This window comes from Bos mutus, chromosome 25, assembly GCF_027580195.1.
Source record: "Bos mutus isolate GX-2022 chromosome 25, NWIPB_WYAK_1.1, whole genome shotgun sequence".
Taxonomy (NCBI): Eukaryota; Metazoa; Chordata; class Mammalia; order Artiodactyla; family Bovidae; genus Bos; species Bos mutus.
In genome coordinates, this window is record NC_091641.1 from 13,973,415 (window position 1) to 13,995,494 (window position 22,080).

General features: G+C 38.5%; 1 protein-coding gene and 1 pseudogene across 1 annotated transcript in view; one reads left to right on the forward strand and one right to left on the reverse strand.

Moving 5' to 3' along the window:
* The window catches only part of TPST1 (tyrosylprotein sulfotransferase 1), a 106,304-nt gene that overhangs the window by 74,378 nt on the left and 9,846 nt on the right, over positions 1-22,080 (reverse strand). The gene's annotated exons all lie outside the window — the stretch shown is intronic.
* Positions 21,108-21,313, forward strand: LOC106700577 (cytochrome c oxidase subunit 7C, mitochondrial pseudogene; annotated as a pseudogene).

The window sequence follows — 22,080 nt, forward strand, 5'->3', positions numbered from 1 at the left end:
CACTGATATTCTTAGAATACAAGCATATATAAATGAAAGCAAAAATAAATCAACATTTCTAATCAGAAATAGCTTTTCTTTATGTAACAATACTGAAGCTACAGACATTGCACAGAATGGAAAAATAAATAGAATTATTTCTAGTTAGCCAAGCAAATATTCAATATTCCCAAGTATGTTTCAAGTCTAACTCAAGGTTCATCTCTGATAGTCAGAGCTGCTTCATCGCCAAGAATTCATTATCTCCACATTATACTTTAAAGAGAAATTACAGAAGAAATATACAACTATCAAATTTTTAAGACAGATTCAGTTTATTCATTCTATAAAGTATTTATTTAGATACAGTCCAGATACTTGGGCTTGGCTGAGGATAAACTTTGAAAAGGACAGCAGTGCAATGACCCCTGCTCTCAAGAAACAGTCTCATGGGCAGACAGATATACAATGACAGCAAAATGTGATCAGTGCCTTAACAGAAATAAGCAAAGGAGACCATGGGAGTATAATGAAAAAACACACAAAGCATGCCTCAGGAAGCTACAAAAGCCTTATATAAAACAAGAGGAAAGACTACACTAAGCAACAGAAATTTGTGTGCAAAAGCACAATGGCATGACAGAACACAGAGGAATCAGGTGACAAGAAGTAGTTCAGAAGAGCTAGTATAGGGCGCAAAGAAAACCGTGTGTGTCTGTGATCTAGCCTTCAGAAGAACAGATAAGATCTGGGCGCAAAGAATATTCTAAACTGAAGATGACCATGACCAAAGACACAGACACATAAGAGCAGAGGCATACACGTTAGACACATATACTATGTGCACGTAAATTTAACCTGAATTTCAGAGAGCAAGCATGGTGTTTAATTTTATCTGTCAACTTCGCTAGGCTATGGTGCCCAGTGTTTGGTCAAACACCAGTCTAATGTTTCTGTGAAGGTTTTTTTTTTTTTTTTAATGACTAACAAATCAACAGACTGAACTGTGAGTAAAGCAGGTTATCCTACAAAACATAGGTGGGCCTCATCCAACAACTGAAGTCCTTAAGAGAAAAGACACATTTCCTGAAGAAAAGGGAGATTTTCCTCAAGACAACACCACAGAAACCCTGAGTTTCCAGCCTGCTGCCCTGAAGAATTTAAACTCAAGGCTAACATCACCTCTTACCTGCCAGACTATTGTATGGATTTTAGAAATGCCAGTGCCATAATCACATTCCTTAAAAACTCTCAGATATATATATGTACATATATATATGTATGCATATATATATGCTGCACTCAATATGCCAGCAAATTTACAAAACTCAGCAGGTCCCACAAGACTGGAAAAGGTCAATTTTCATTCTAATCCCAAAGAAAGGCAATGCCAAAGAATGTTCAAATTACTGTACAACTGCACTTGTTTCACATGCTGGCAAAATTATGCTCAAAATCCTTCGAGCTAGGCTTCAGCAGTATGTGAACCGAGAACTTCCAGATGTACAAGCCAGATTTAGAAAAGGCAGAGGAACCAGAGATCAAATTGCCAACGTCCACTGGATCATAGAAAAAGCAAGCAAATTCTAAAAATACATATATCTCTGCTTTATTGACTACGCTAAAGCCTTTGACTGTGTGAATCACAACAAACTATGGAAAATTCTTAAAGAGATGGGAATACCAGACCACCTTACCTGCCTCCTGAGAAACCTGTAAGCAGGACAAGAAAAAACAGAACTCAACATGGAACAACGGACTGGTTTAAAATTGGGAAAGGAGTACATCAAGGCTGTTTATAGTCACCCTGCTTATTTAACTTATATGCAGAGCACATCATGAGAAATGCCAGGCTGGATGACTCACAAGCTGGAATCTGCCAAAAGAAATATCAACAGCCTCAAATATGCAGATGGTACCCCTTTACTGGCAGAAAGTGAAGAGGAACTAAAGAGCCTTCTGATCAAAGTGAAAGAGTGGAAAAAGCTAGCTTAAAACTCAACATTCAAAAAATGAAGATCATGGCATCTGGTCCTATCCCTTCACAGCAAATAGATGGGGAAAAAGTGGAAACAGTGACAGATTTTATTTTCTTGGGCTCCAAAATCACTGTGGATGGTGACTACAGCCACAAAATTAAAAGATGCTTGGTCCTTAGAAGAAAAGCTATGACAAATCTATACAGCATTTTAAAAAGCAGAGATATCACTTTGCTGACAAAGGTCCCTACAGTCAAAGTTATGGTTTTTCCAGTAGTCATGAACAGATGTGAGAGTTGGACCATAAAGAAAGGTAAGTGCCAAAGAATTGATGCTTTTGAACTGTGGTGTTGGAGAAGACTCCTGAGAGTCCGTTGGACTGCAAGGAGAGCAAACCAGTCAATCCTCAAGGAAATCAACCCTGACTATTCATTGAAAGGACTGATGTCGAAGCTCCAATACTCTGGCCACCTGATGCAAAGAGCTGACTCATGGAAAAGACCCTGATGCTGGGAAAGATTGAGTGCAAGAGGAGAAAGGGGTAACAGAGGATGAGATGGTTGGATGGCATCACCAACTCAACGGACATGAGTTTGAGTAAACTCAGGGAGATAGAGAAGGACAGGGAAGCCTGGCGTGCTGCAGTTCAAGGGGCTGCAAACAGTCAGACACAACTTGGCGACTGAACAATCCTGACTGACAGTGAGTACACCTGGGGAAATTACTAACTATAATGGAAAAAGAATACATTCTAAGAAGCATGACTTCTAGCTATGAACTAATGAGAAGGTAAGCTAATTCTTGCTCCCTGTTGCCCCCTCCCCTACCCCCGGGCCTCAAAAACAAATTATAAAACAGGATGAAACTGACCAAAGAAATACAACAACCCAAGAAGCATTTATGTTTTAAAAACTGCTCAACACTGAGTAAGAACAGTGAGAACCTCCAGTGTTTGTGCCTGACTACTCCCACCCCACCATTCATCCACTCAGCAGATGCAGAGGTTCGGCAGAGTAGGGCAAGGCAGAACAAACTACAAGGCCTAGAGCCTTTGAAGCTGGAATCAATGGAGATCGCTCAGGCTGAATGGGAGCGTAATGCACATGCCCCACTGTGCTGCCAGTGTGACATTCCAGCCGGCACGTGTGCAAGGAGCGAGAAGAGCTTGAGTAGTTTGAGGCTGTAGCTCATAAAACTGTTTGCCGTAACTACTGAGCCCACACACTGCAACCACTGAAGCCTGCACACCTAGAGCCCATGCTCCACAACAAGATAAGTCACCACACTAAGAAGCCCACACACCATAACAAAGAGTACCCCCTGCTTGCCACAACTAGAGAAAGCCCAAGCACAGCAATAAAGATCCAGCACAGCCAAAAATAAATAAATAAATGAAACCTTTTTTTAAAACAGACTGCAAAGAAAAAATTAAGATAATTGGTAGCAATATAGCACTGAAATATCTATGCAGAAAACTGTATCCATAACATAGAAGGCACACTTCAGATGTTACACCAGTATTTAATTTAAAAGGGAGTAAGTGGGAAGGAAAGAAAATAATGGAGAGAAAAGATAGTAATATAAAGAATGGAGAATTAAGATTCAACCTGAGGAAAATGACATTTTGGCTTTAGAAACTAAAACTGTATCACAAGCACAAAGGGGAAAAAAATCTTTCTGAAATGAAGAAAAGAGACATTAGTTTATACATGTGAGGGCCTACCTTTCAAGCAAAACAAATGACAATAAACTCAATCTGGAAACACCCTGGCAATTTCAAATATGATGATTTCAAATTTCAAATACAGTTCAACTTCAAATGTGAATGAAACAGTTCTACAGGCTTCCAAACAGATAAAGAAAATAAAGCCAAAGGACCAAATAACAAGGTAGCATTAGATGTCTCTACAACATTAAATGCTTATTCTCTGGTTTTCTGGTAAGATACCTTTCCTTATTTTTCAAATTTGCTACAGTGAACATGTATTACCTTTCTAAGTAGGAAAAGAAAAACAAGTATTTTAAAAATAATTGGCATAGCCTTTCTTAAAAACTGATAGGTAAAAATCTGAAGAATGAGTAGGAATTAGGTAAAGAATGCTAAGAAGAGCACTCTAAGCAAAACTAAACGGATACACAAAAGCCCTGCGATGGAAAGGCATTTTTCAAGCTTTCAAGGAGTAGGCTAAGGCTTAAGTAAACAAGACAGAAAGTGAATGAGAAATGAAACTGGAAAGATGGGCAGGGGTCAGATCTTATGAGTCAGGGACTTCCCTGGTGGTCCAGTAGTTAAGAATCCACCTTTCAATGCAAGAGACACAAGTTTGATCCCTAGTCATGGAACTAAGACCCTACATGCTGTGGGGCAACTAACCCCACATGCTGCAGCTAGAGAGCCTACATTACACAACTACAGAGTCCACCCACTCCTGAGTCTGCGTGCCACAATGAAAGATCCTGCATATCACAGCTAAGACCTCAATAAATAAATATATTTTATATCCCTAACCTGATCCACAGGTTAGGGATATAAAATTTTATCATAGATTCCATCAGATATGACTCATATAAAGATTCTAAGCAGGGAGTTACTTAATTCTATTTAGGTTTATATGATCTCAGTCTGGCCAAAACTATTTTAAAAAACAAAGTTGTAAGATTCACAATTCCCAATTTCAAAACTTACTACAGGGACGTCCCTGGCAGTCCAGAGTTAAGACTCTGCTTCCAGTACAGAGGGTGCAGGTTTGACTCCTGGCCAGGGAAACTAGGAGCCCGCATGCCGTGCAGTGAAAAAATTAAAAACGAAACACAAAACTTACTACAAAATGACAGTAATGAAATTAATGCAATACGAGCATTATAAAACAGGCACACAGATGACTGGAAGTCCAGAAACAAAGCATTAGATTCATGGTCAACTAGCTTTTGACAAGGACGCCAAGATAACTCAGGGAGGAAAGAGCACTCTTTTCAACAACTGACACTAGGACAGCTCGATATCCACGTGTAAAGGAAGGAAGTGGAATACTTAGTCACCAAAATTAACTCAAAAGGAGCCAGAGACCTAATTGGAAGAGCTAAAATGATAAAATTCTTAGACAAAAACAGAAGTGCAAATTTTTGTGACCTTGTGTTAGGTCATAGTTTCTTAGATACAAAAGTACAAGAGACAAAGAAAGAACAGATAAACTAGACTTCATCAAAATGTAAAACTTTTGTACTTCAAAGGACAATATCCTAAAAGTGAGAGACAAACCAAAAACTGGGAGAAGATATATGCAAATCACATCTCCAGTAAGGGACCTGTATCCAGAAAATATAAAGAACTTACAATTCATCAGTAAGGACAAATAACCCAATAAAAAATGGACAAAAACTCTAAACAGATCTTTTCCAAAGAAGGCATACAAATAGTTAATTAGCACATGAAAAAATGCTCAACAATGTTAGTCTTAGGAAAATGCAAATCAATACCAAAATGGGATACCATTTCAAACCTGCTAAACAGCAACAATAAAAAACACAGACAGTAACAAATGAAGAGAATAACAAATGAAGACAGTAACAAATGTGGAGAAACTGAAACCCTCATATATGCCAGTGGGTGGGACTGTAAACTGGTGAGGGCATAGTCACTTTAGAAAACAGTAAGTCAGTTCCTCAAAAAATTAAACACAGAGTTACCATACCATCCAGCAATTCCACCCAAGAGAACTGAATACATGTGCCCACAAAAAGAACTTGTACACAAATGTTTGTGGCATCATTATTCATCACCAGAAAGTAGCAACAACCCGAATGTCCATCAACTGATAAATGAGTAAATAATAAATGGTGCATCCATGCAATAGAGTATTATTCAGTCATAAAAAGGAGTACTGATACATGTTACAATTTGGATGAACCTTAAAAACATTATGCTAATTGACTAAAGAAGCTCATAAAAGATCACATATTGTATGATCTCATTTATACAAAATATGCAGAAAAGGCAAACTTGTAGAGACAAAAATTAGTAGGTTCCTGGGGCTGAGGGGAAAAGGAAGATGGCAGTGACAAATATGTGGTTTCTTTTTGGGCTGATGAAAGTGTTCTAAACCCAGGTTGTGGGAAAATTTATGGTTTGTGGATTACATCTCAATAATACTGCTTAAAAAAAAAAGGACTACACACTTATTAGGATGGCTTAAATAAAAAATTCTGACAGACAATATCAAGTGCTGACAAAGATAAGGAGCAACTCTTTCTCATACATTGCACAATGGTATGTCCACTATAAAAAAGAGTCTGTGCAGTCGAATGACATATATGGGGAAACAATCTAAGAAAGAGTGGATATGTGCATAACTGATTCACTCTTCTGTACAGCAGAAACTAACACAACATTGTAAATCAACAATACTCCAATAAAAATTACGGAAAAAGAGAGTCTGGCAGAGTCTAATAAATATAAACATACTTACGTTTATATTTAAACATATACTTATCATACAACCTAACAAGTGCACTCCTGAGTTCTATAGAAATGAAACCTACATTTCAGCCTGAGGCTCCAGAATGCTCAGTAGTTGTGGAGCCCGGGCTTAGTTGTTCCGTGGCATGTGAGATCTTCCTGGACCAGGGATTGAACCCGTCCCCTGCATTGGCAGGTAGATTCTTAACCAATGGACCACCAGGGAAGTCCTACTCTGAATTTTTAAAAGAGGAATTGCTAGGTCAAAGGGTGTAAGATGTGCTTGATTTTAAAACTTTTAATACATATTTTATTTACCTCTTTCTCATTACCCTACATTCAAATCTGATAAAATTTCTGCCAGCTCTCCCTTCAAAATATAGTCAGAATCCCACCACTTAACATTTCCACTAGGACCATCCAGATTCTCCACCAGGATTTCTGAAAGGTGCCCTTACTTCTGCTCCTGCCCCCCACAGTCTGTTCTCAACTCAACAGCCAAAGAGGTCTTTCCAAAACTTAAGTCAGAACGTGTCAATCCTTTGCTCAAAGCCTGGTATTATCTTTCAAAATGGTCTTGAAAAGGTTTATTTGAAGACATCCAACACTAAATCTCACGTTAAATTCCTCTGTCTCATTCTACTGATTCTGTCAATAGTCATCAAAAGCACTGATGGAAGTCAGGCTTATTAACACTATTCCAAAACAGTAGTTTGCTGTTCAAAGTGAAATAGTAGAGGCTTCTTCACATTAGAGGCTTGGAGAAGGCAATGGCACCCCACTCCAGTACTCTTGCCTGGAAAATCCCATGGACGGAGGAGCCTGGTAGGCTGCACTCCATGGGGTCGCTAAAAGTCGGACACGACTGAGCGACTTCACTTTCACTTTTCTCTTTCATGCATTGGAGAAGGAAATGGCAACCCACTCCAGTATTCTTGCCTGGAGAATCCCAGGGATGGTGGAGCCTAGTGGGCTGCTGTCTATGGGGTCGCACAGAGTCGGACACGACTGAAGCGACTTAGCATAGCATAGCATAAGGACTCAAATGAAGGCAACTTCCTCTTCACTAAGGGACAGTTTGGGGTAAAGAAAACCCTGCCATGTATCCCAGCATGTGTCCTCACAACTTGATGGTTGAGTCAATTAACATAATTTGAGGTGATTTTTTCAAGCCTTCATTACTGTTGTATTTTAAATTGAACACTGTCTTCCCCAACACACTTAGGGGAAAAAAGTATGTTCTATCTCCCCTTCCAAATGTTCAAAAGCAAGTAAGACAGTAGTCAAAGGCCTTGTAAGAGATACAGAAAAGGAAAAGAAGAGGATTCTCGGTTTCCCCAGAAATATTCTCATTACTTTTTACTAAGTTTATGAAGCCCAAGGTCCTGTCCTTTAGATGTTTCTTAACTTGAAGAATCATAGAGCATGAATGCTACTTTACATCATTTGGTCCAAGGCCCAAGTAGCACATTCTTCTCACCACCTCTTTAAATCTTACCTGTTCTTTGAAGGTCACTTCATTTATTGGGTATATTTTACTTACTCCAAAAGATTTTAAAGTCCTGAAGCTCAGAAACCTTGTCTATGTCCCGTTCCCTACCACAGCATGCTTCACAGAGCACAAGGTCGCAGTGTACACTGAGCCTTCAAAAAGCATCAGTAAACTACTCAGACTCAGAAGAAAACATCTATAGAAAAGAGACTCTGCAGAGCTTGAGGCCTCTATTCATACCTCAATACTGAGTCTTCTCAATCTCTGGGAAAAAGTAGCTCTATAATTTAAGAAGAAAGCTTGTCTGATAATTACCATTACATATTTGACCACTGTCCGCCTGCATATGCACACACATGCACTCTTACACTGGCCTCTTTCCATTTCCTAAAGTCCACATCACTGTATTTTCAGACAAGGAGGCTCAACATTTTCTCAAATGGGACATTTACAAAGCTGAGGCTGAGCTAGAAGGAAACATGAGAAAGTTCAGTCTCATCTTTATCTCCAGGAGAAAGAAAAAGCACAGCCTCAGACATATCTGAAAAATTACTATTAACAAGACTTCTCTTCCCCAGAAAGCCAAATCAAAGACTCCCAGAAATAAAGTTCTGGAGAAAAAGAAAAGGCTGACATTAAACTTCATATTTGGATCACTGTCAATTTTATAAAGATTTCTAAGCAAACAGTTTCAGTCAACAAACATAGTGGTGTAAGAGACTGGTAGTCAGCAGACCATGCCCAACACTCGGCACATACACACAGGCCCACATGTGCTCATGAGCACATTCTTTACATCCTTCCTTTAAAATCCGGAAGGTAGCCATGTGCTACATACAAAGATATTCTGGGTAGATTTTCCAGCAAAAGATAAATTATAGGAATGCAACAATCCCCTAAAAGCTTTCTTTCCTTTGTTAATCATTAGCTTCTTGCTTTCTGTGCTTATTCATGCCAACCAATGGGGCAAACAGAAATAGCCAATGCTACCTTGCCTCCTGTCCAAAGTCCTGTCCAGAGATGGTTTCTCTATTTGCTTCCAGCTTTTTAGCAAAAAGAAAAATTCATGTCTTTGAACTTGATGATTAGTAAGTGTCCAGAGGTTAATTTGAATGAGTTTTGTCATTTAGCAGAAACTTCAAATAAACCCACTGCTGTAAAACCAATCTTTATGTCTGCTCATGATCAGAGTACCAACACAGGAATATCTTTTTCTAGCCACCCCCTGGGGACTGACTGGCACTAAAACAAATGGTAAGAAGAATACAGTATACACAACTGCTGATCTCTGGGAATCTACTGGGACTCTGGGAGTGTACTGGGATTTTCGTTTCAATAAATCCCATGGCCAGAAGGGAAAAAGCTGGACCTAATGCCTCATAGTCAACAAAAGAGTCCAAAATGCAGTACTAGGATGCAATCTCAAAAACGACAAAATGATCTCTGTTCGTTTCCAAGGCAAACCATTCAAAATCAAAGTAATCCAAGTCTATGCCCCAACCAGTAACGCTGAAGAAGCTGAAGTTGAACGGTTCTATGAAGACCTACAAGACCTTTTAGAACTAACACCCAAAAAAGATGTCCTTTTCATTATAGGGGACTGGAATGTTAAAGTAGGAAGTCAAGAAACACCTGGAGTACAGGCAAATTTGGCCTTGGAGTACGGAATGAAGCAGGGCAAAGGCTAATAGAATTTTGCCAAGAGAACACACTGGTCATAGCAAACACTCTCTTTAAACAACACGAGAGAAGACTCTACACATGGACATCACCAGATGGTCAACACCAAAATTAGACTGATTATATATTCTTTGCAGCCAAAGATGGAGAAGCTCTATACGGTCAGCAAAAACAAGACCGGGAGCTGACTGTGGCTCAGATCATGAACTCCTTATTGCCAAATTCAGACTGAAATTGAAGAAAGTGGGGAAAACCACTAGACCATTCAGTTACGACCTAAATCAAATCCCTTATGACTATACAGTGGGAGTGAGAAATAGATTTAAGGGACTAGATCTGATAGACAGAGTGCCTGATGAACTATCGACTGAGATTTGTGACACTGTTTAGGAGACAGGAATCAAGACCATCCCTTAGAAAAAAAAAATGCAAAAAAGCAAAATTGTTGTCTGAAGAGGCCTTACAAATAGCTGTGAAAAGAAGAGAAGTGAAAAGCAAAGGAGAAAAGGAAAGATATACCCATTTGAATGCAGAGTTCCAAAGAATAGCAAGGAGAGATAAGAAAGCCTTCCTCAGTGATCAGTGCAAAGAAATAGAGGAAAACAATAGAATGGGAAAGACTAGAGATCTCTTCAAGAAAATTAGAGAAACCAAGGAAACATTTCATGTAAAGATGGGCTCAATAAAGGACAGAAATGGTACAGACCTAACAGAAGCAGAAGATATTAAGAAGAGGTGGCAAGAATACAAAGAAGAACTGTACAAAAAAGATTTTCACAACGCAATTAATCACTGTGATAATGTGATAATCACCCAGATAATGCTGTGATCACTCACACTCACCTAGAGCCAGACATTCTGGAATGTGAAGTCAAAGGGGCCTTAGGGAAGCATCACTAAGAACAAAGCTAGTGGAGGTGATGGAATTCCAGTTGAGCTAGTTCAAATCCTGAAAGATGATGCTGTGAAAGTGCTACATTCAATATGTCAGCGAATTTGGAAAACTCAGCAGTGGCCACAGGACTGGAAAAGGTCAGTTTTCATTCCAATCCCAAAGAAACGCAATGCCAAAGAATGCTCAAGCTACCGCACAATTGCACTCATCTCACATGCTAGTAAAGTAATGCTCAAAATTCTCCAAGCCAGGCTTCAGCAATACGTGAATTGTGAACTTCCATATGTTCAAGCTGGTTTTAGAAAAGGCAGAGGAACCAGAGATCAAATTGCCAACAACAGCTGGATCATCGAAAAAGCAAGAGAGTTCCAGAAAAACATCTACTTCTACTTTATTGACTATGCCAAAGCCTTTAACTGTGTGGATCACAATAAACTGTGGAAAATTCTGAAGGAGATGGGAATACCAGACCACCTCACCGGCCTCTTGAGAAACCTGTATGCAGATCTCGAAGCAACAGTTAGAACTGGACATGGAACAACAGACTGGTTCCAAATAGAAAAGGAGTACGTCAAGGCTGTATATTGTCACCCTGCTTATTTAACTTATATGCAGAGTACATCATGAGAAACGCTGGGCTGGAGAAACACAAGCTGGAATCAAGATCACTTGGAGAAATATCAATAACCTCAGATATGCAGATGACACCACCCTTATGGCACAAAGTGAACAAGAACTAAAGAGCCTCTGGATGAAAGTGAAAGAGGAGAGTGAAAAAGTTCCCTTAAAGCTCAACATTCAGAAAACTAAGATCATGGCATCCAGTCCCATCGCTTCATGGCATATAGATGGGGAAACAGTGGCTGACTTTATTTTTTGGGGGTCCAAAATCACTGCAGATGGTGATTGCAGCCATGAAATTGAAAGACGCTTACTCCTTGGAAGGAAAGTTATGACCAACCTAGATAGCATATTAAAAAGCAGAGACATTACTTTGTCAACAAAGGTCCGTCTAGTCAAGGCTAAGTTTTTCCAGTGGTCATGTATGGATGTGAGAGTTGGATTACAAAGAAAGCTGAGCAGTGAAGAATTGATGCTTTTGAACTGTGGTGTTGAGAAGACTCTTGAGAGTCCCCTGGACTGCAAAGAGGTCCAACCAGTCCATTCTGGGGGAGATCAGTCCTGGGTGTTCATTGGAAGGACTGATGTTGAAGCTGCAACTCCAATCCTTTGGCTACCTGATGTGAAGAGCTGACTCATTTGAAAAGACCCTGATGCTGGGAAAGATTGAGGGCAGGAGGAGAAGGAGATGACAGAGGATGAGATAGTTGGATGGCATCACTGACTCAATGGACATGGGTTTGGGTGGACTCCGGGAGTTGGTGATGGACTGGGAGGCCTGGCGAGCTGCAGTTCATGGGGTCGCAAAGAGTCAGACATGACTGAGCAACTGAACTGAATGTCTAGGACACAAATAGAGACAACAGCACATGTTAAACTCAAGCGTGGCATTTCTAAAGTTCAAATCCAGTGAAATGATGTCTGGGAATTACTTCAAAAATATCTGAAGGCAGATGTGTGGGAAGGAGAGAAATTATATGACTACGAGTTAATCACTGTTGAAGCTGAGCGATGGGTACTTGAGGGCTCAACATAATTTATTTCTGCATATGTTTGAAAATTTTTATAATAAAAGGTTAAATGAAATAAAACAAAAAGTTCAAGTTACCAAGTTCTAACCTTCTCAGACTTATAAGTCAGAGCCCACGGCAGGCTAGCCTTCCTATCCTGGATTCTTCACTTACGTTTATCGTCTTTTTAAGTCACCCATGAGAGAGAACCCAAAGAAAAGAAAGAACAACTTTGCTCAAACTATACATTCTTATTCAGTTATTCAACTGGGCAATTTTCCCACCAACCTCTCAAGTTTAGAATAGGAAACTATTCAAGTAACTACAATAGGAAAAATAGAAAAGAAGATGCCACTGAAATAATATAAAGGCAGCCTAGTGTATTAGTCAGAAAACTTGGGCTCTAATCTGAAAGTCATTTTATCTTAGTCACATGGAACTAGATAAATCATTGAGCATCAAGTTCCTCATTCATAAAACAGGGATAATGATAAACTCTTTTCCAGATATAATTAGAGTAGAAAGTATAAGAAGTAAGACCGAAGAGACAACGCAAAGATAAAGGAACACCTGCAAGTTCTCTTGTTTCCCAGGCTGCTGTGACCATCAGGTGAACAACCTGTGAAAGGACCTCTAAAGAACACAGGCCTGTGGCACCCCTCATACACTGGCTTCGGCTCTTCCTCTAGCTTCATGTCTTGGCACTCCCCCCAGAAGCCTGCCCCTTTCAGGACCACCCCGCATCCACACCAGGCCCTCCACACACACCTGGCCCCTTCCCATGCTGCTGCCTCCTGTGTCAAGCCCCATTCTCTGTCGTCCATGCCTCCTGAGTGCTCTTTACTCATCCCCCTTCCCCTCAAAATCAATTGCTTCTTCTTCTGTAACCTCAAGCCTTGGTAAAAACACATTAGTTTGCACACTCATGCACTGTATTGTGGTTAGTTTACCCCCACTAAACTATAAGCTCCCTTAGAGCACAAATTAAAACCCATTCATCACTCACGCAGCAGGTGCACTATTATCAAATAAAATATAAAGGAATTTATAGATGAATAAGCACTAGTGAAATCTTCTTTCTTAAATCTCTTTAAAATGCCTACAGAGTCATCTGAAAGAAAGCAAATGTTCAACAAATAATGTCAAAAATGAAACCAGGAACTACAAATAAACAAAACCAAAGTAATCTGGAGGTCATGAAACAATTTTGCAATCCCAGTCATTATTCCAACTGAGTTTTTTCAGTTGAATCTACAAAATTCATAGAAGATGGGGAAAACAACTTTTCCAACACTTTGGAAAGAACCATACAGATATTAAGGTGGTAGCAAAAATATTTTAACTGTTATGATACTAATATTAATCAATGGAACAAAATAGAAAGCCTCAAAAAACAGCCCCAACTACGTACATAAATTTTTAAACCAGTCACAAAACATCATTTAACTTATGGCATTGGTTTTTCTGGGGCTTCCCTTGTAGCTCAGTCAGTAAAGAATCTGCCTGCAATGAAGGAGACCCAGGTTTGACTCCTGGGTAGGGAAGATCCTCTGGAGAAGGAAATGGCAACCCACTCCAGTATTTCTGCCTGGAGAACCCCATGGACAGAGGAGCCTGGCAGGCTACAGTCCATGGGGTAGCAAAAGTTGGACATGACTTAGTGACTAAACCACCACCACCATTGGTTTTTCCAGTAGTCATATACAGACGTGAGAGTTGGACCACAAAGAAGGCCAAGCACCAAAGAGCTGATGCTTTCAAACTGGAGAAGTGCTGGAGAAGACTCTTGAGAGTGCCCTGAACTGCAAGGAGAGCAAACCAGTCAATCCTAAAGGAAATCAACCCTGAATATTCATTGGAAGGACTACTGCTGAAGCTCTAATACTTTGGCCACCTGATGCGAAGACACCCTGATGCTTGGAAAGATTGAAGGAGAAGACAGCAGCAGAGGATGAGATGCATCACCAACTCAGTGAACATGAATTTGAGCAAACTCCAGGAGATAGTGGAAGACAGAGGAGCCTGGCATGCTCCAGTCCATAGGGTCACAAAGAGTCAGAACACAACTTAGCGACTGAACAACAAAGAACAACTGGGTTCCCTCAACCACACTCCTACACTCACCCAGCTTCATCTATGGCAGCCCCCTATTTATTTTCTGATGCCTCACAAATCTATATGCAGCCAAAACTTTTATGCTAAATCCCAAGAACTGATCATTCAAAAACCAAGGGATAAACTCTATCTGGATTTTCCACTGGGCCTATCAAATTCAAAGAACACAAAATGGAACATATTTTCTCTAGTAAATCAATCCTCCTCTTTAGTTTTCTCTACTGGTAAATGAACCACTTCCTCCCAAATGCACAAGCTAAAAATCTGGGAGCCTTTCTGTAGCTCCTTCCTTAATCTCTTCATACACAGCAGATAAAGTCCTATCAATTCTGCCTCCTTTATAGCTCTTGAATCTTTTCTTCTCCCTTTTCTTCCCTTGTTGGTATGGCTTTAAGTCTCACCCTCATCTTATTCTCAAAGATAACTCCATAGCCTCCTGACTACTACTCTCTGACTTCCTTTAGTCAGTTCATTCACTATCCTGTTTCAGGAGAGATCTCTCTAAAATGTAAATAAACTTATGACACTCCCCTGCTTAAAACTCTTCAATGGCTTTCTACTTCTTTCAGAAAAAAGTCCTCACCATAACATAAGGCCCTTCATGATCTAGTCCTCACCTGGCCCTCAGCCTCTGCTTTTACTACTCCACATCATCAACACCCCAAATGCACACACACACACACTCTCTCTCACCCAATGCTGCCTTCATCTTAACAACCTGAAGCACCACTTACGACTCCTACTCGTCCTTCAATATTCAGTTTCAAGACTATCCCTTCTAGGAAGCTTTCCTCACAGCTCTCGTCATTCGACACAGGTGTCCTTCCTAGTGCCCTTGTACTTACCCATATCTTATTTCTTCTTATGTAATTCGTCTTTTTTCAGTAGATTGTGTACTTCTTGAAAGTAGGAACTTTTGAATGAGTTAATGGATTCTTGATTGCCAACAAGTTAATATAACTAGATTCTATGAGTGTAATTAGCTATAAAGATACTGACTACATTTTTATCCTACCTGCATATTGCACATCAATAAATGTTGCGTGAACCCACTAAACTTTTTTTCTCACTAAAATCCCAGACAGCTAACATTTCACTATAATTACACTATAATTAGAATACTGATCAATCTTTCTTCCTGATTCCAATGTGAAAATACAGTTTGACTATATTCAGAAAGACTAAAGTACAAAGTTCAATTCTTGTTTTTCCCCCTCTGGCCCTTGCTCTTCTAATCCACTTTCTTTATTGATCAGTCTATTTCATCTATCATTTCATACTCTCATTGATGAATAAATCAGAATCTTACTTTTTTTTGTACTCTCTTAGTCTCACTGCAACAAACCAGAAGATAAATTAACACTTCTGTCCCAGAATCATTTTACATACAAGGAAACTGAAGCTCAGAAAGAATAAGCAACTCATTTAAGATATCAATACCTGGCAAACCAAGCTGGATACAGGTCTGGCTCTAAAACTATGATGACAATTCCATAGTGCTTCCCTAGGCTTGGCATAAACAAAAAGCAACACAGACAACATGAATATGCAAATGAAGTGAATTTAAAACTCTGGCAGTGTTATAAGGCTTTCATCAGCCTATGATTTAAAAAATGCACCTAGCTTTTGATTTATCCTATTTCAGTCATCTCAGATCTAATTAGAATGATAGAAAAAAACTCTAAATCCATGTATGCATTCTGCTTTATTTGTATAAACGAATACCATGCATTTTTGCACACTTTCTGCAAGTCCCTGATGACTTCATCAAGATGGGATCAAGAATGGAGAGCTAGATCTGGTCCCAAGAAATAACAGACGTACGTGAAAGGCATCAAGCAGCTCTACAATTCCTGTGTTTTTCTGCAGTTTAGTTTTGCTTCAGTACAATCACTCTCAAATGTAAATAAATCCCCACTTCTGTCAAGAGAAATTATGTGTCTGACACAAAGTTACTTACAGCTGGAATTCTGCGACCTTCTTCATAAAAATTTGGGTATCAAATCTTTGATTAGAAATCACTATTAAAATAATTTCTATGAGAAAAATTGAATTTTGCCTTTATACTCTTATATTCCTGTACCTTGCTAAAGATTATATAGTATAGGGTGTGGTTGGTATATTTTTCCAGAGTAGACCTCTTCCTGGAGTTCAATAATAAATGAATAAAATGCAATTCCCAGTAACAATACTCAAAATGTGGAACATTCTTGCTATAAAACCTTACTCTTACACTTCAATTAAATAAATATTTACTGAGCATATAAATGAGTATGATTCATCATTTGCCTTCAAAGAACTAGCATTTAGCAGGAGGGTGGAAAAGACAAGAAATTAGGATGCATATTCTCTCTCTCTATATATATATATGATGGAATTAAAAGGTCATACAAAAGATGTGAAAAAATACAAGTTTTCCAAGAAAGGATCACATCCATAGGCTCATAAATGAATCTTAGAAGATAAACAGAACTCCCACTGTGGGAGTGATGGAAGAAAGAGTGTTTTGAGCAGAGAAAATAAGATAATAAGAAGCCTCAAACTAGAAAGGGATAGCATGTATTCAGAAAATAATACAAGTAGTCAGCTTAATCAGAGTGCAGAAAAATACAAGCAAACAGGAAAAACAAAAATGTCTTGAAGTTATCAGTAACCTAAAAAATGTGCTAAAACTAACATATGAAACACTTCTATGACATAAATATAAGAAAAGCCTAAAGGTAACACATCCAGCATGGCAGAGGAAAGACCTCTAAAAGCGTGATCGTCAATAACATTGATGAGAACGCTGGCACAAATGATCAAAACCAATTTTTTCAGAGATCTTAAAACTAACCAAAAGCTTGCAACAATTTAAGAAACATTTATTCATGAAAAGCAGCTGACTTTCAGTAAGCAAAGCAAGCTTTATGGCATTTCAACTTGCCCTATTTCCCTCTTCCCAGCTCCATGGAAGCCTGGGAAACCAACAACCAGTAAACGTGGCAGCTGTGAATAACAGCAGCCCAGAAGCCACTTAAGGAGCAGAAGAGGTTAGCAGGCCCCTTCAAAACCACATCTCTAAAGAACTGTACTATAGTACAGTATAGTATAGAACGGGCTATAGTCCATGGGACTGTACTGTACTACTTAGGGCCTCCCTGGTGGCTCAGTGGTAAGGAATCCGCCTACCAATGCAGGAGACAGAGGTTCGATCACTAGTCTAGGAAGATCCCACATGCTGTGGGGCAACTAAGCCGGTGCCACAACAGCTGAACCTGCCCTCTGGAGGCCGGGAGCCGCAACTACTGAAGCCCACGTGCTCTAAAGCCTGTTTTGACCCAAGAGAAAACCCTGCATTGAGACGCCAGAGCACCACAACTAGAAAGTAGCACCCACCTGCCACAACTAGAGAAAAGCCTGCACAGCAACAAAGATCCAGTACAGCCAAAAATAAATCAATAACATTATTTTAAAAAAGAACTGTACTACTTAACTTGTCCAGCAGCTCACTGGAAAAACTCCATTCTCAGGGCTTATCCTTACTGGACCTGAATCCAAGCACCCTCAATGTGAACAATCCTATCCCAGGGCATTTGTTAAAATAATCAGAGACAATTTTTTTAATGCCACAGCTGTCTGCAGTGGCAACAACAACTGGGGCAAATACATTGATTCAAAAACTTAAAAGGAAAAACTGAGGAAAGAGATGTACATAGAAGGTTCAGAAAAGCTTCAACATATTTTTAGGAATCTGGAAGGCACGTACATACCCAGGAAAGGCCTAGGAAGGCCCTACTCTTACCTCTGTCTGATCTTGATGTTCTACACAAGCAGAAAGTAAAGGTTAAGGCACAATGTAAACTGCTGGTGCATGAAGGGAGCCATAACACACGGAGAGACACACACACACACAGGGTCCCTCCACTAGGCTGGGGACTTATGGGTTGAATACATTAAGGAAATCTGCCCAATCATTTGCTAACCACTAAGAAAACCAAGCAGAGACTTCAGTGGTTACACAGGACAAAGGCTACAGAGTTAACAGAATTAGTCCAAAAAAGTAAAAAGCAAACAGCAAAAACAACAAACCCCTGGGAGAGAGGGTGATTTCCAGAGTAGCTGCATTACAATATTTAAAATGTCCATTTTTCAGCAAAAAGCATGAAGGACACACCAAAACAAGAGAGTATGACCCAAACACAGGGGGAAAATGGCAGCCAATAAAAACTATCCCCGAGGAAGCCCAGGTATTAGATTTAGTAGATAAGGAGTTTAAATCAGCTATTGTAAATACATTCAAAGAACTAAAGGACAGCATGTCTAAAGAATTAAAATGAATTATGAAAATGATTTCTCACCAAATAGAGAGTATCAATAGAGATAAAAATTATTCTTTAAAAAAAAGCAGACATTCTGGAGTTGAAAAGTACAATAATTAAAATGAAAACTTCACTAAAGGGGCTCCACAGTAGATTTAAGCTAGCTGAAGAATCTGCAAACTTAAAGAGAGATCAATCTTCAGTCTGAATAACAGAAAGAAGAATGAACAAAAATGAATTCAGCCTCAGATCTGTGGGATATCATCAAGTTTACCAAAATATGCCAAAGTCTCAGAAGACAAAAAGAAAAAATCAGACTTATAGAAATAGCTGAAAACACCCTAAATTCAGTCAAAAATATTAATCTCTAAACATCAAGTAGGATAAATCGAAGAGATGTATAGTTATACACATTATAATCAAACTGTCAGAAGCCAAAAACATGATATTGAAGATACCAAGAAAAAAGTGACTTGCTGCATTGAAAATCCTCAGTAAGATAATGAGCTGACTTCTCAGTCAAAACCAGAGGCCAGAGACAGTGAGATGACATATTCACAGTGCTAAATGACAAAGAATATCAATCAAAAATTCTATATCCAGTAAAACTATCCTTCAAAAATGAAGGAGAAACTAAGACATTCCCAGTAAACAAAACTGAAAGAATTCAATGCTAGAAGGGCTGCTTCCTTTCCTTAAAAATATTTTTTAAGGAAAAAAGTAGATTTCTTCCTATACAAGAAATAAAGGGAGCCCTTAATGCTGAAATGAAAAGACTGGACAGTAACCCAAATCCACATGAAGAAATAAGCACTAATAAAGGTAACTGCACAGATAAATACAAAAGACAGTGAACATATTTTTGCTTGTAACTTATTTTTTATACAAAAGGAGACAACTGCATAAAGCAATAACTATAAAACCGTTGACAGGATCGTAATACAAAGTATGCACCTTGCAATAAGAATACAAAGAAAGAGGAAATGAGCAGAACTCTATTAAAACAAAGTTTTTGTGTACTATTGAAATTAAATTGATATTAATCCAAAGTAGATTGCTCTAAGATATTAACTGTAATCTCCAGAAAAATAAAAAATATTATAATAAAAGAAATAAGCTAATGAAAACATATACTGGAAAATTTTAATACAAAAAAATTTAATCCTGTCAACAGTTTTATAGTTATTGCTTTATGCAGCTGTCTTCTTTCATATAGAAACAAGTTACAAGCAAAAATATGTTCACCGTCTCTTGTATTTATCTGTGCAGTTACCTTTATTAGTGCTTATTTCTTCGTGTGGATTTGGGTTACTGTCTAGTGTCTTTTCATTTCAGCATTAAGGGCTCCCTTTATTTCTTGTATAGGAATAGGAGGAATAGAGAAACTAAAAAGACGTTAAGACATATAGAAAACAAATAGCAAAATGGGAGACATATTCGATTGGCCAGGGCTTCCCTGGTGGCTCAGACAGTAAAGAATCCGCCTGCATTGTGGGTGACCTGGCTGCGATCCCTGGGTTGGGAAGATGTCCTGGAAGAGGACATTGCAACCCACTCCAGTATTCTTGCCTGGAGTATCCCCATGGACAGAGAAGACTGGCGGGCTATCATCCACGGGGTCACAGAGAGTCGGGCATGACTCAGCAACCAAGTACAGCACATTCAGTTGACCAAAAAGTTCACTGGATTTTTCCATAAGATGTTACCAGGAAACCTGAATGAACTTTTTGGTCAACCCAATAAATCCTAATATACCAGTAATCACATTAAATGTAAATGGATTAAACACTCAAGAGGTGAGGATTGGCAGAATGGATCAAAACAGAAATAAAAAACAATTAAAAAAAATCCATATATATGCTTTCTATAAGACATACTTGTAGAAAGTATGTCAACATATTAGGTACATATGTAAACACATATGCACCTAACAAAAACCCCAAATATAAGAAGCAACAACTACAAACTGATAGAATTGAAAGAAGAAATAGATAATTCAATAATAATAGTTAGAGACTTCAATACTCTACTTTCAATATGGATAACATAACCAGACAAAGGATTCACAAGGAACCAGAAGACCTGAACAACACTCAAGTCAACTAGATACAGCAAACATCTATAAAACAGTCCAAACAACAATGGCAGAATATATTTTGTTTTCAAGTGCACATGTTAACATTCTCTAAAACAGGCCATAAAAGAAGTCTTGGTAAATTTAAAGGACTGGAATCATACAAAGTACATTCTCCAAAGATAATGGAATGAAACTGGAAAACAATAGCAGAAAAAAAGCTTAGGAAATTCACACAAAGATGTGAAAATAAACACTACTCCCCTAAATAACCAATAAGCCAAAGAAGAAATCGTAAGGGAAGTTAGAAAATACTTTAAGATAAAAACACAAAACCTATGGTATGTAACAAAAGCAGCAAGAGCCACACTATGAGAAAATTTATAGCTGTAAATACTTCTAGTTAAAAAAAAAACTCAACTCAGGGGAACAAGGTCATGAGGAAAGGAGTGCATGGTACCCTGCTGCCATTTCTTGTGCCTTCAGTCTCTGCGCCTTTGGCACTATGATGGGACATAGCGTCCAGAGGTTCACAATCTTCGTGGTCTGTAGGAGCCACTAGGAGGAAAGTCCAGGGAAGAATATACCATTTTCAGTGGAAAACAAGTGTAAGTTACTAGCATGATTTTGTGCTCTGGGACTGGATTTGCTGCACTTTTCTTTATAGTAAGACATTAATTGCTTAAAAAATTATCCATGAGACAGATATGAAGAGGATCATTTTAAGCGGTGCAATCTCTGAAAAAAGGATCAAACATTTGAACTCAGCAGCCTTGTTATCTTTGTAAATAAACTTATGGCATAAAAAAAGATCTCAAGTTAGCATGTTATACATCTTAAACTTATACAATGTTATGTAAATTATATCTCAATTTTCAACTTTTAAATTTTAAAAATTAAGAAGATTTCAAATCAACAACCTAACTGTCCACTTCAAGAAATTAGTAAAAGAAGAACAAACTAAACCCAAAGCCAGAAGGAAATAATTAGTGAAATAAATACAGAAGAGAATAAAAGAATACAGAAAATCAACAAAATAAAAGGTTGATTCTTTGAGAAGATCAGAAGAATTGACAATCACTTAGCTAGAACAACAAGAACAAAAGAGAGAAGACCCAAAACTAAAATCAGTAAATAACTACTGACTTTACATTAATGATTATAAAGGGCTATAGGGAATGCTATAAAAAACTATAATCTAACAAATTACAAAACCTACATGAAATGGACAAATTCCTAGAAAACACAGAGTACTAAAATCAACTCACAAAGAAGTAATCTGAATAAAGCTATAACAAGTAAAGAAATTGAATTAGCAAACAAAACTTCCCCCAAAGTCCAGGACCAGATGGCTTCACTGGTGAATGCTATGAAACATTAAGAATGAACACCAACCCATAAATTCTTCCAAAATACAGAAAAGATAGGAATACTTTCCAACTCATTCTGTGAAGCCAGTTTTCCCTGATTCCAAAACC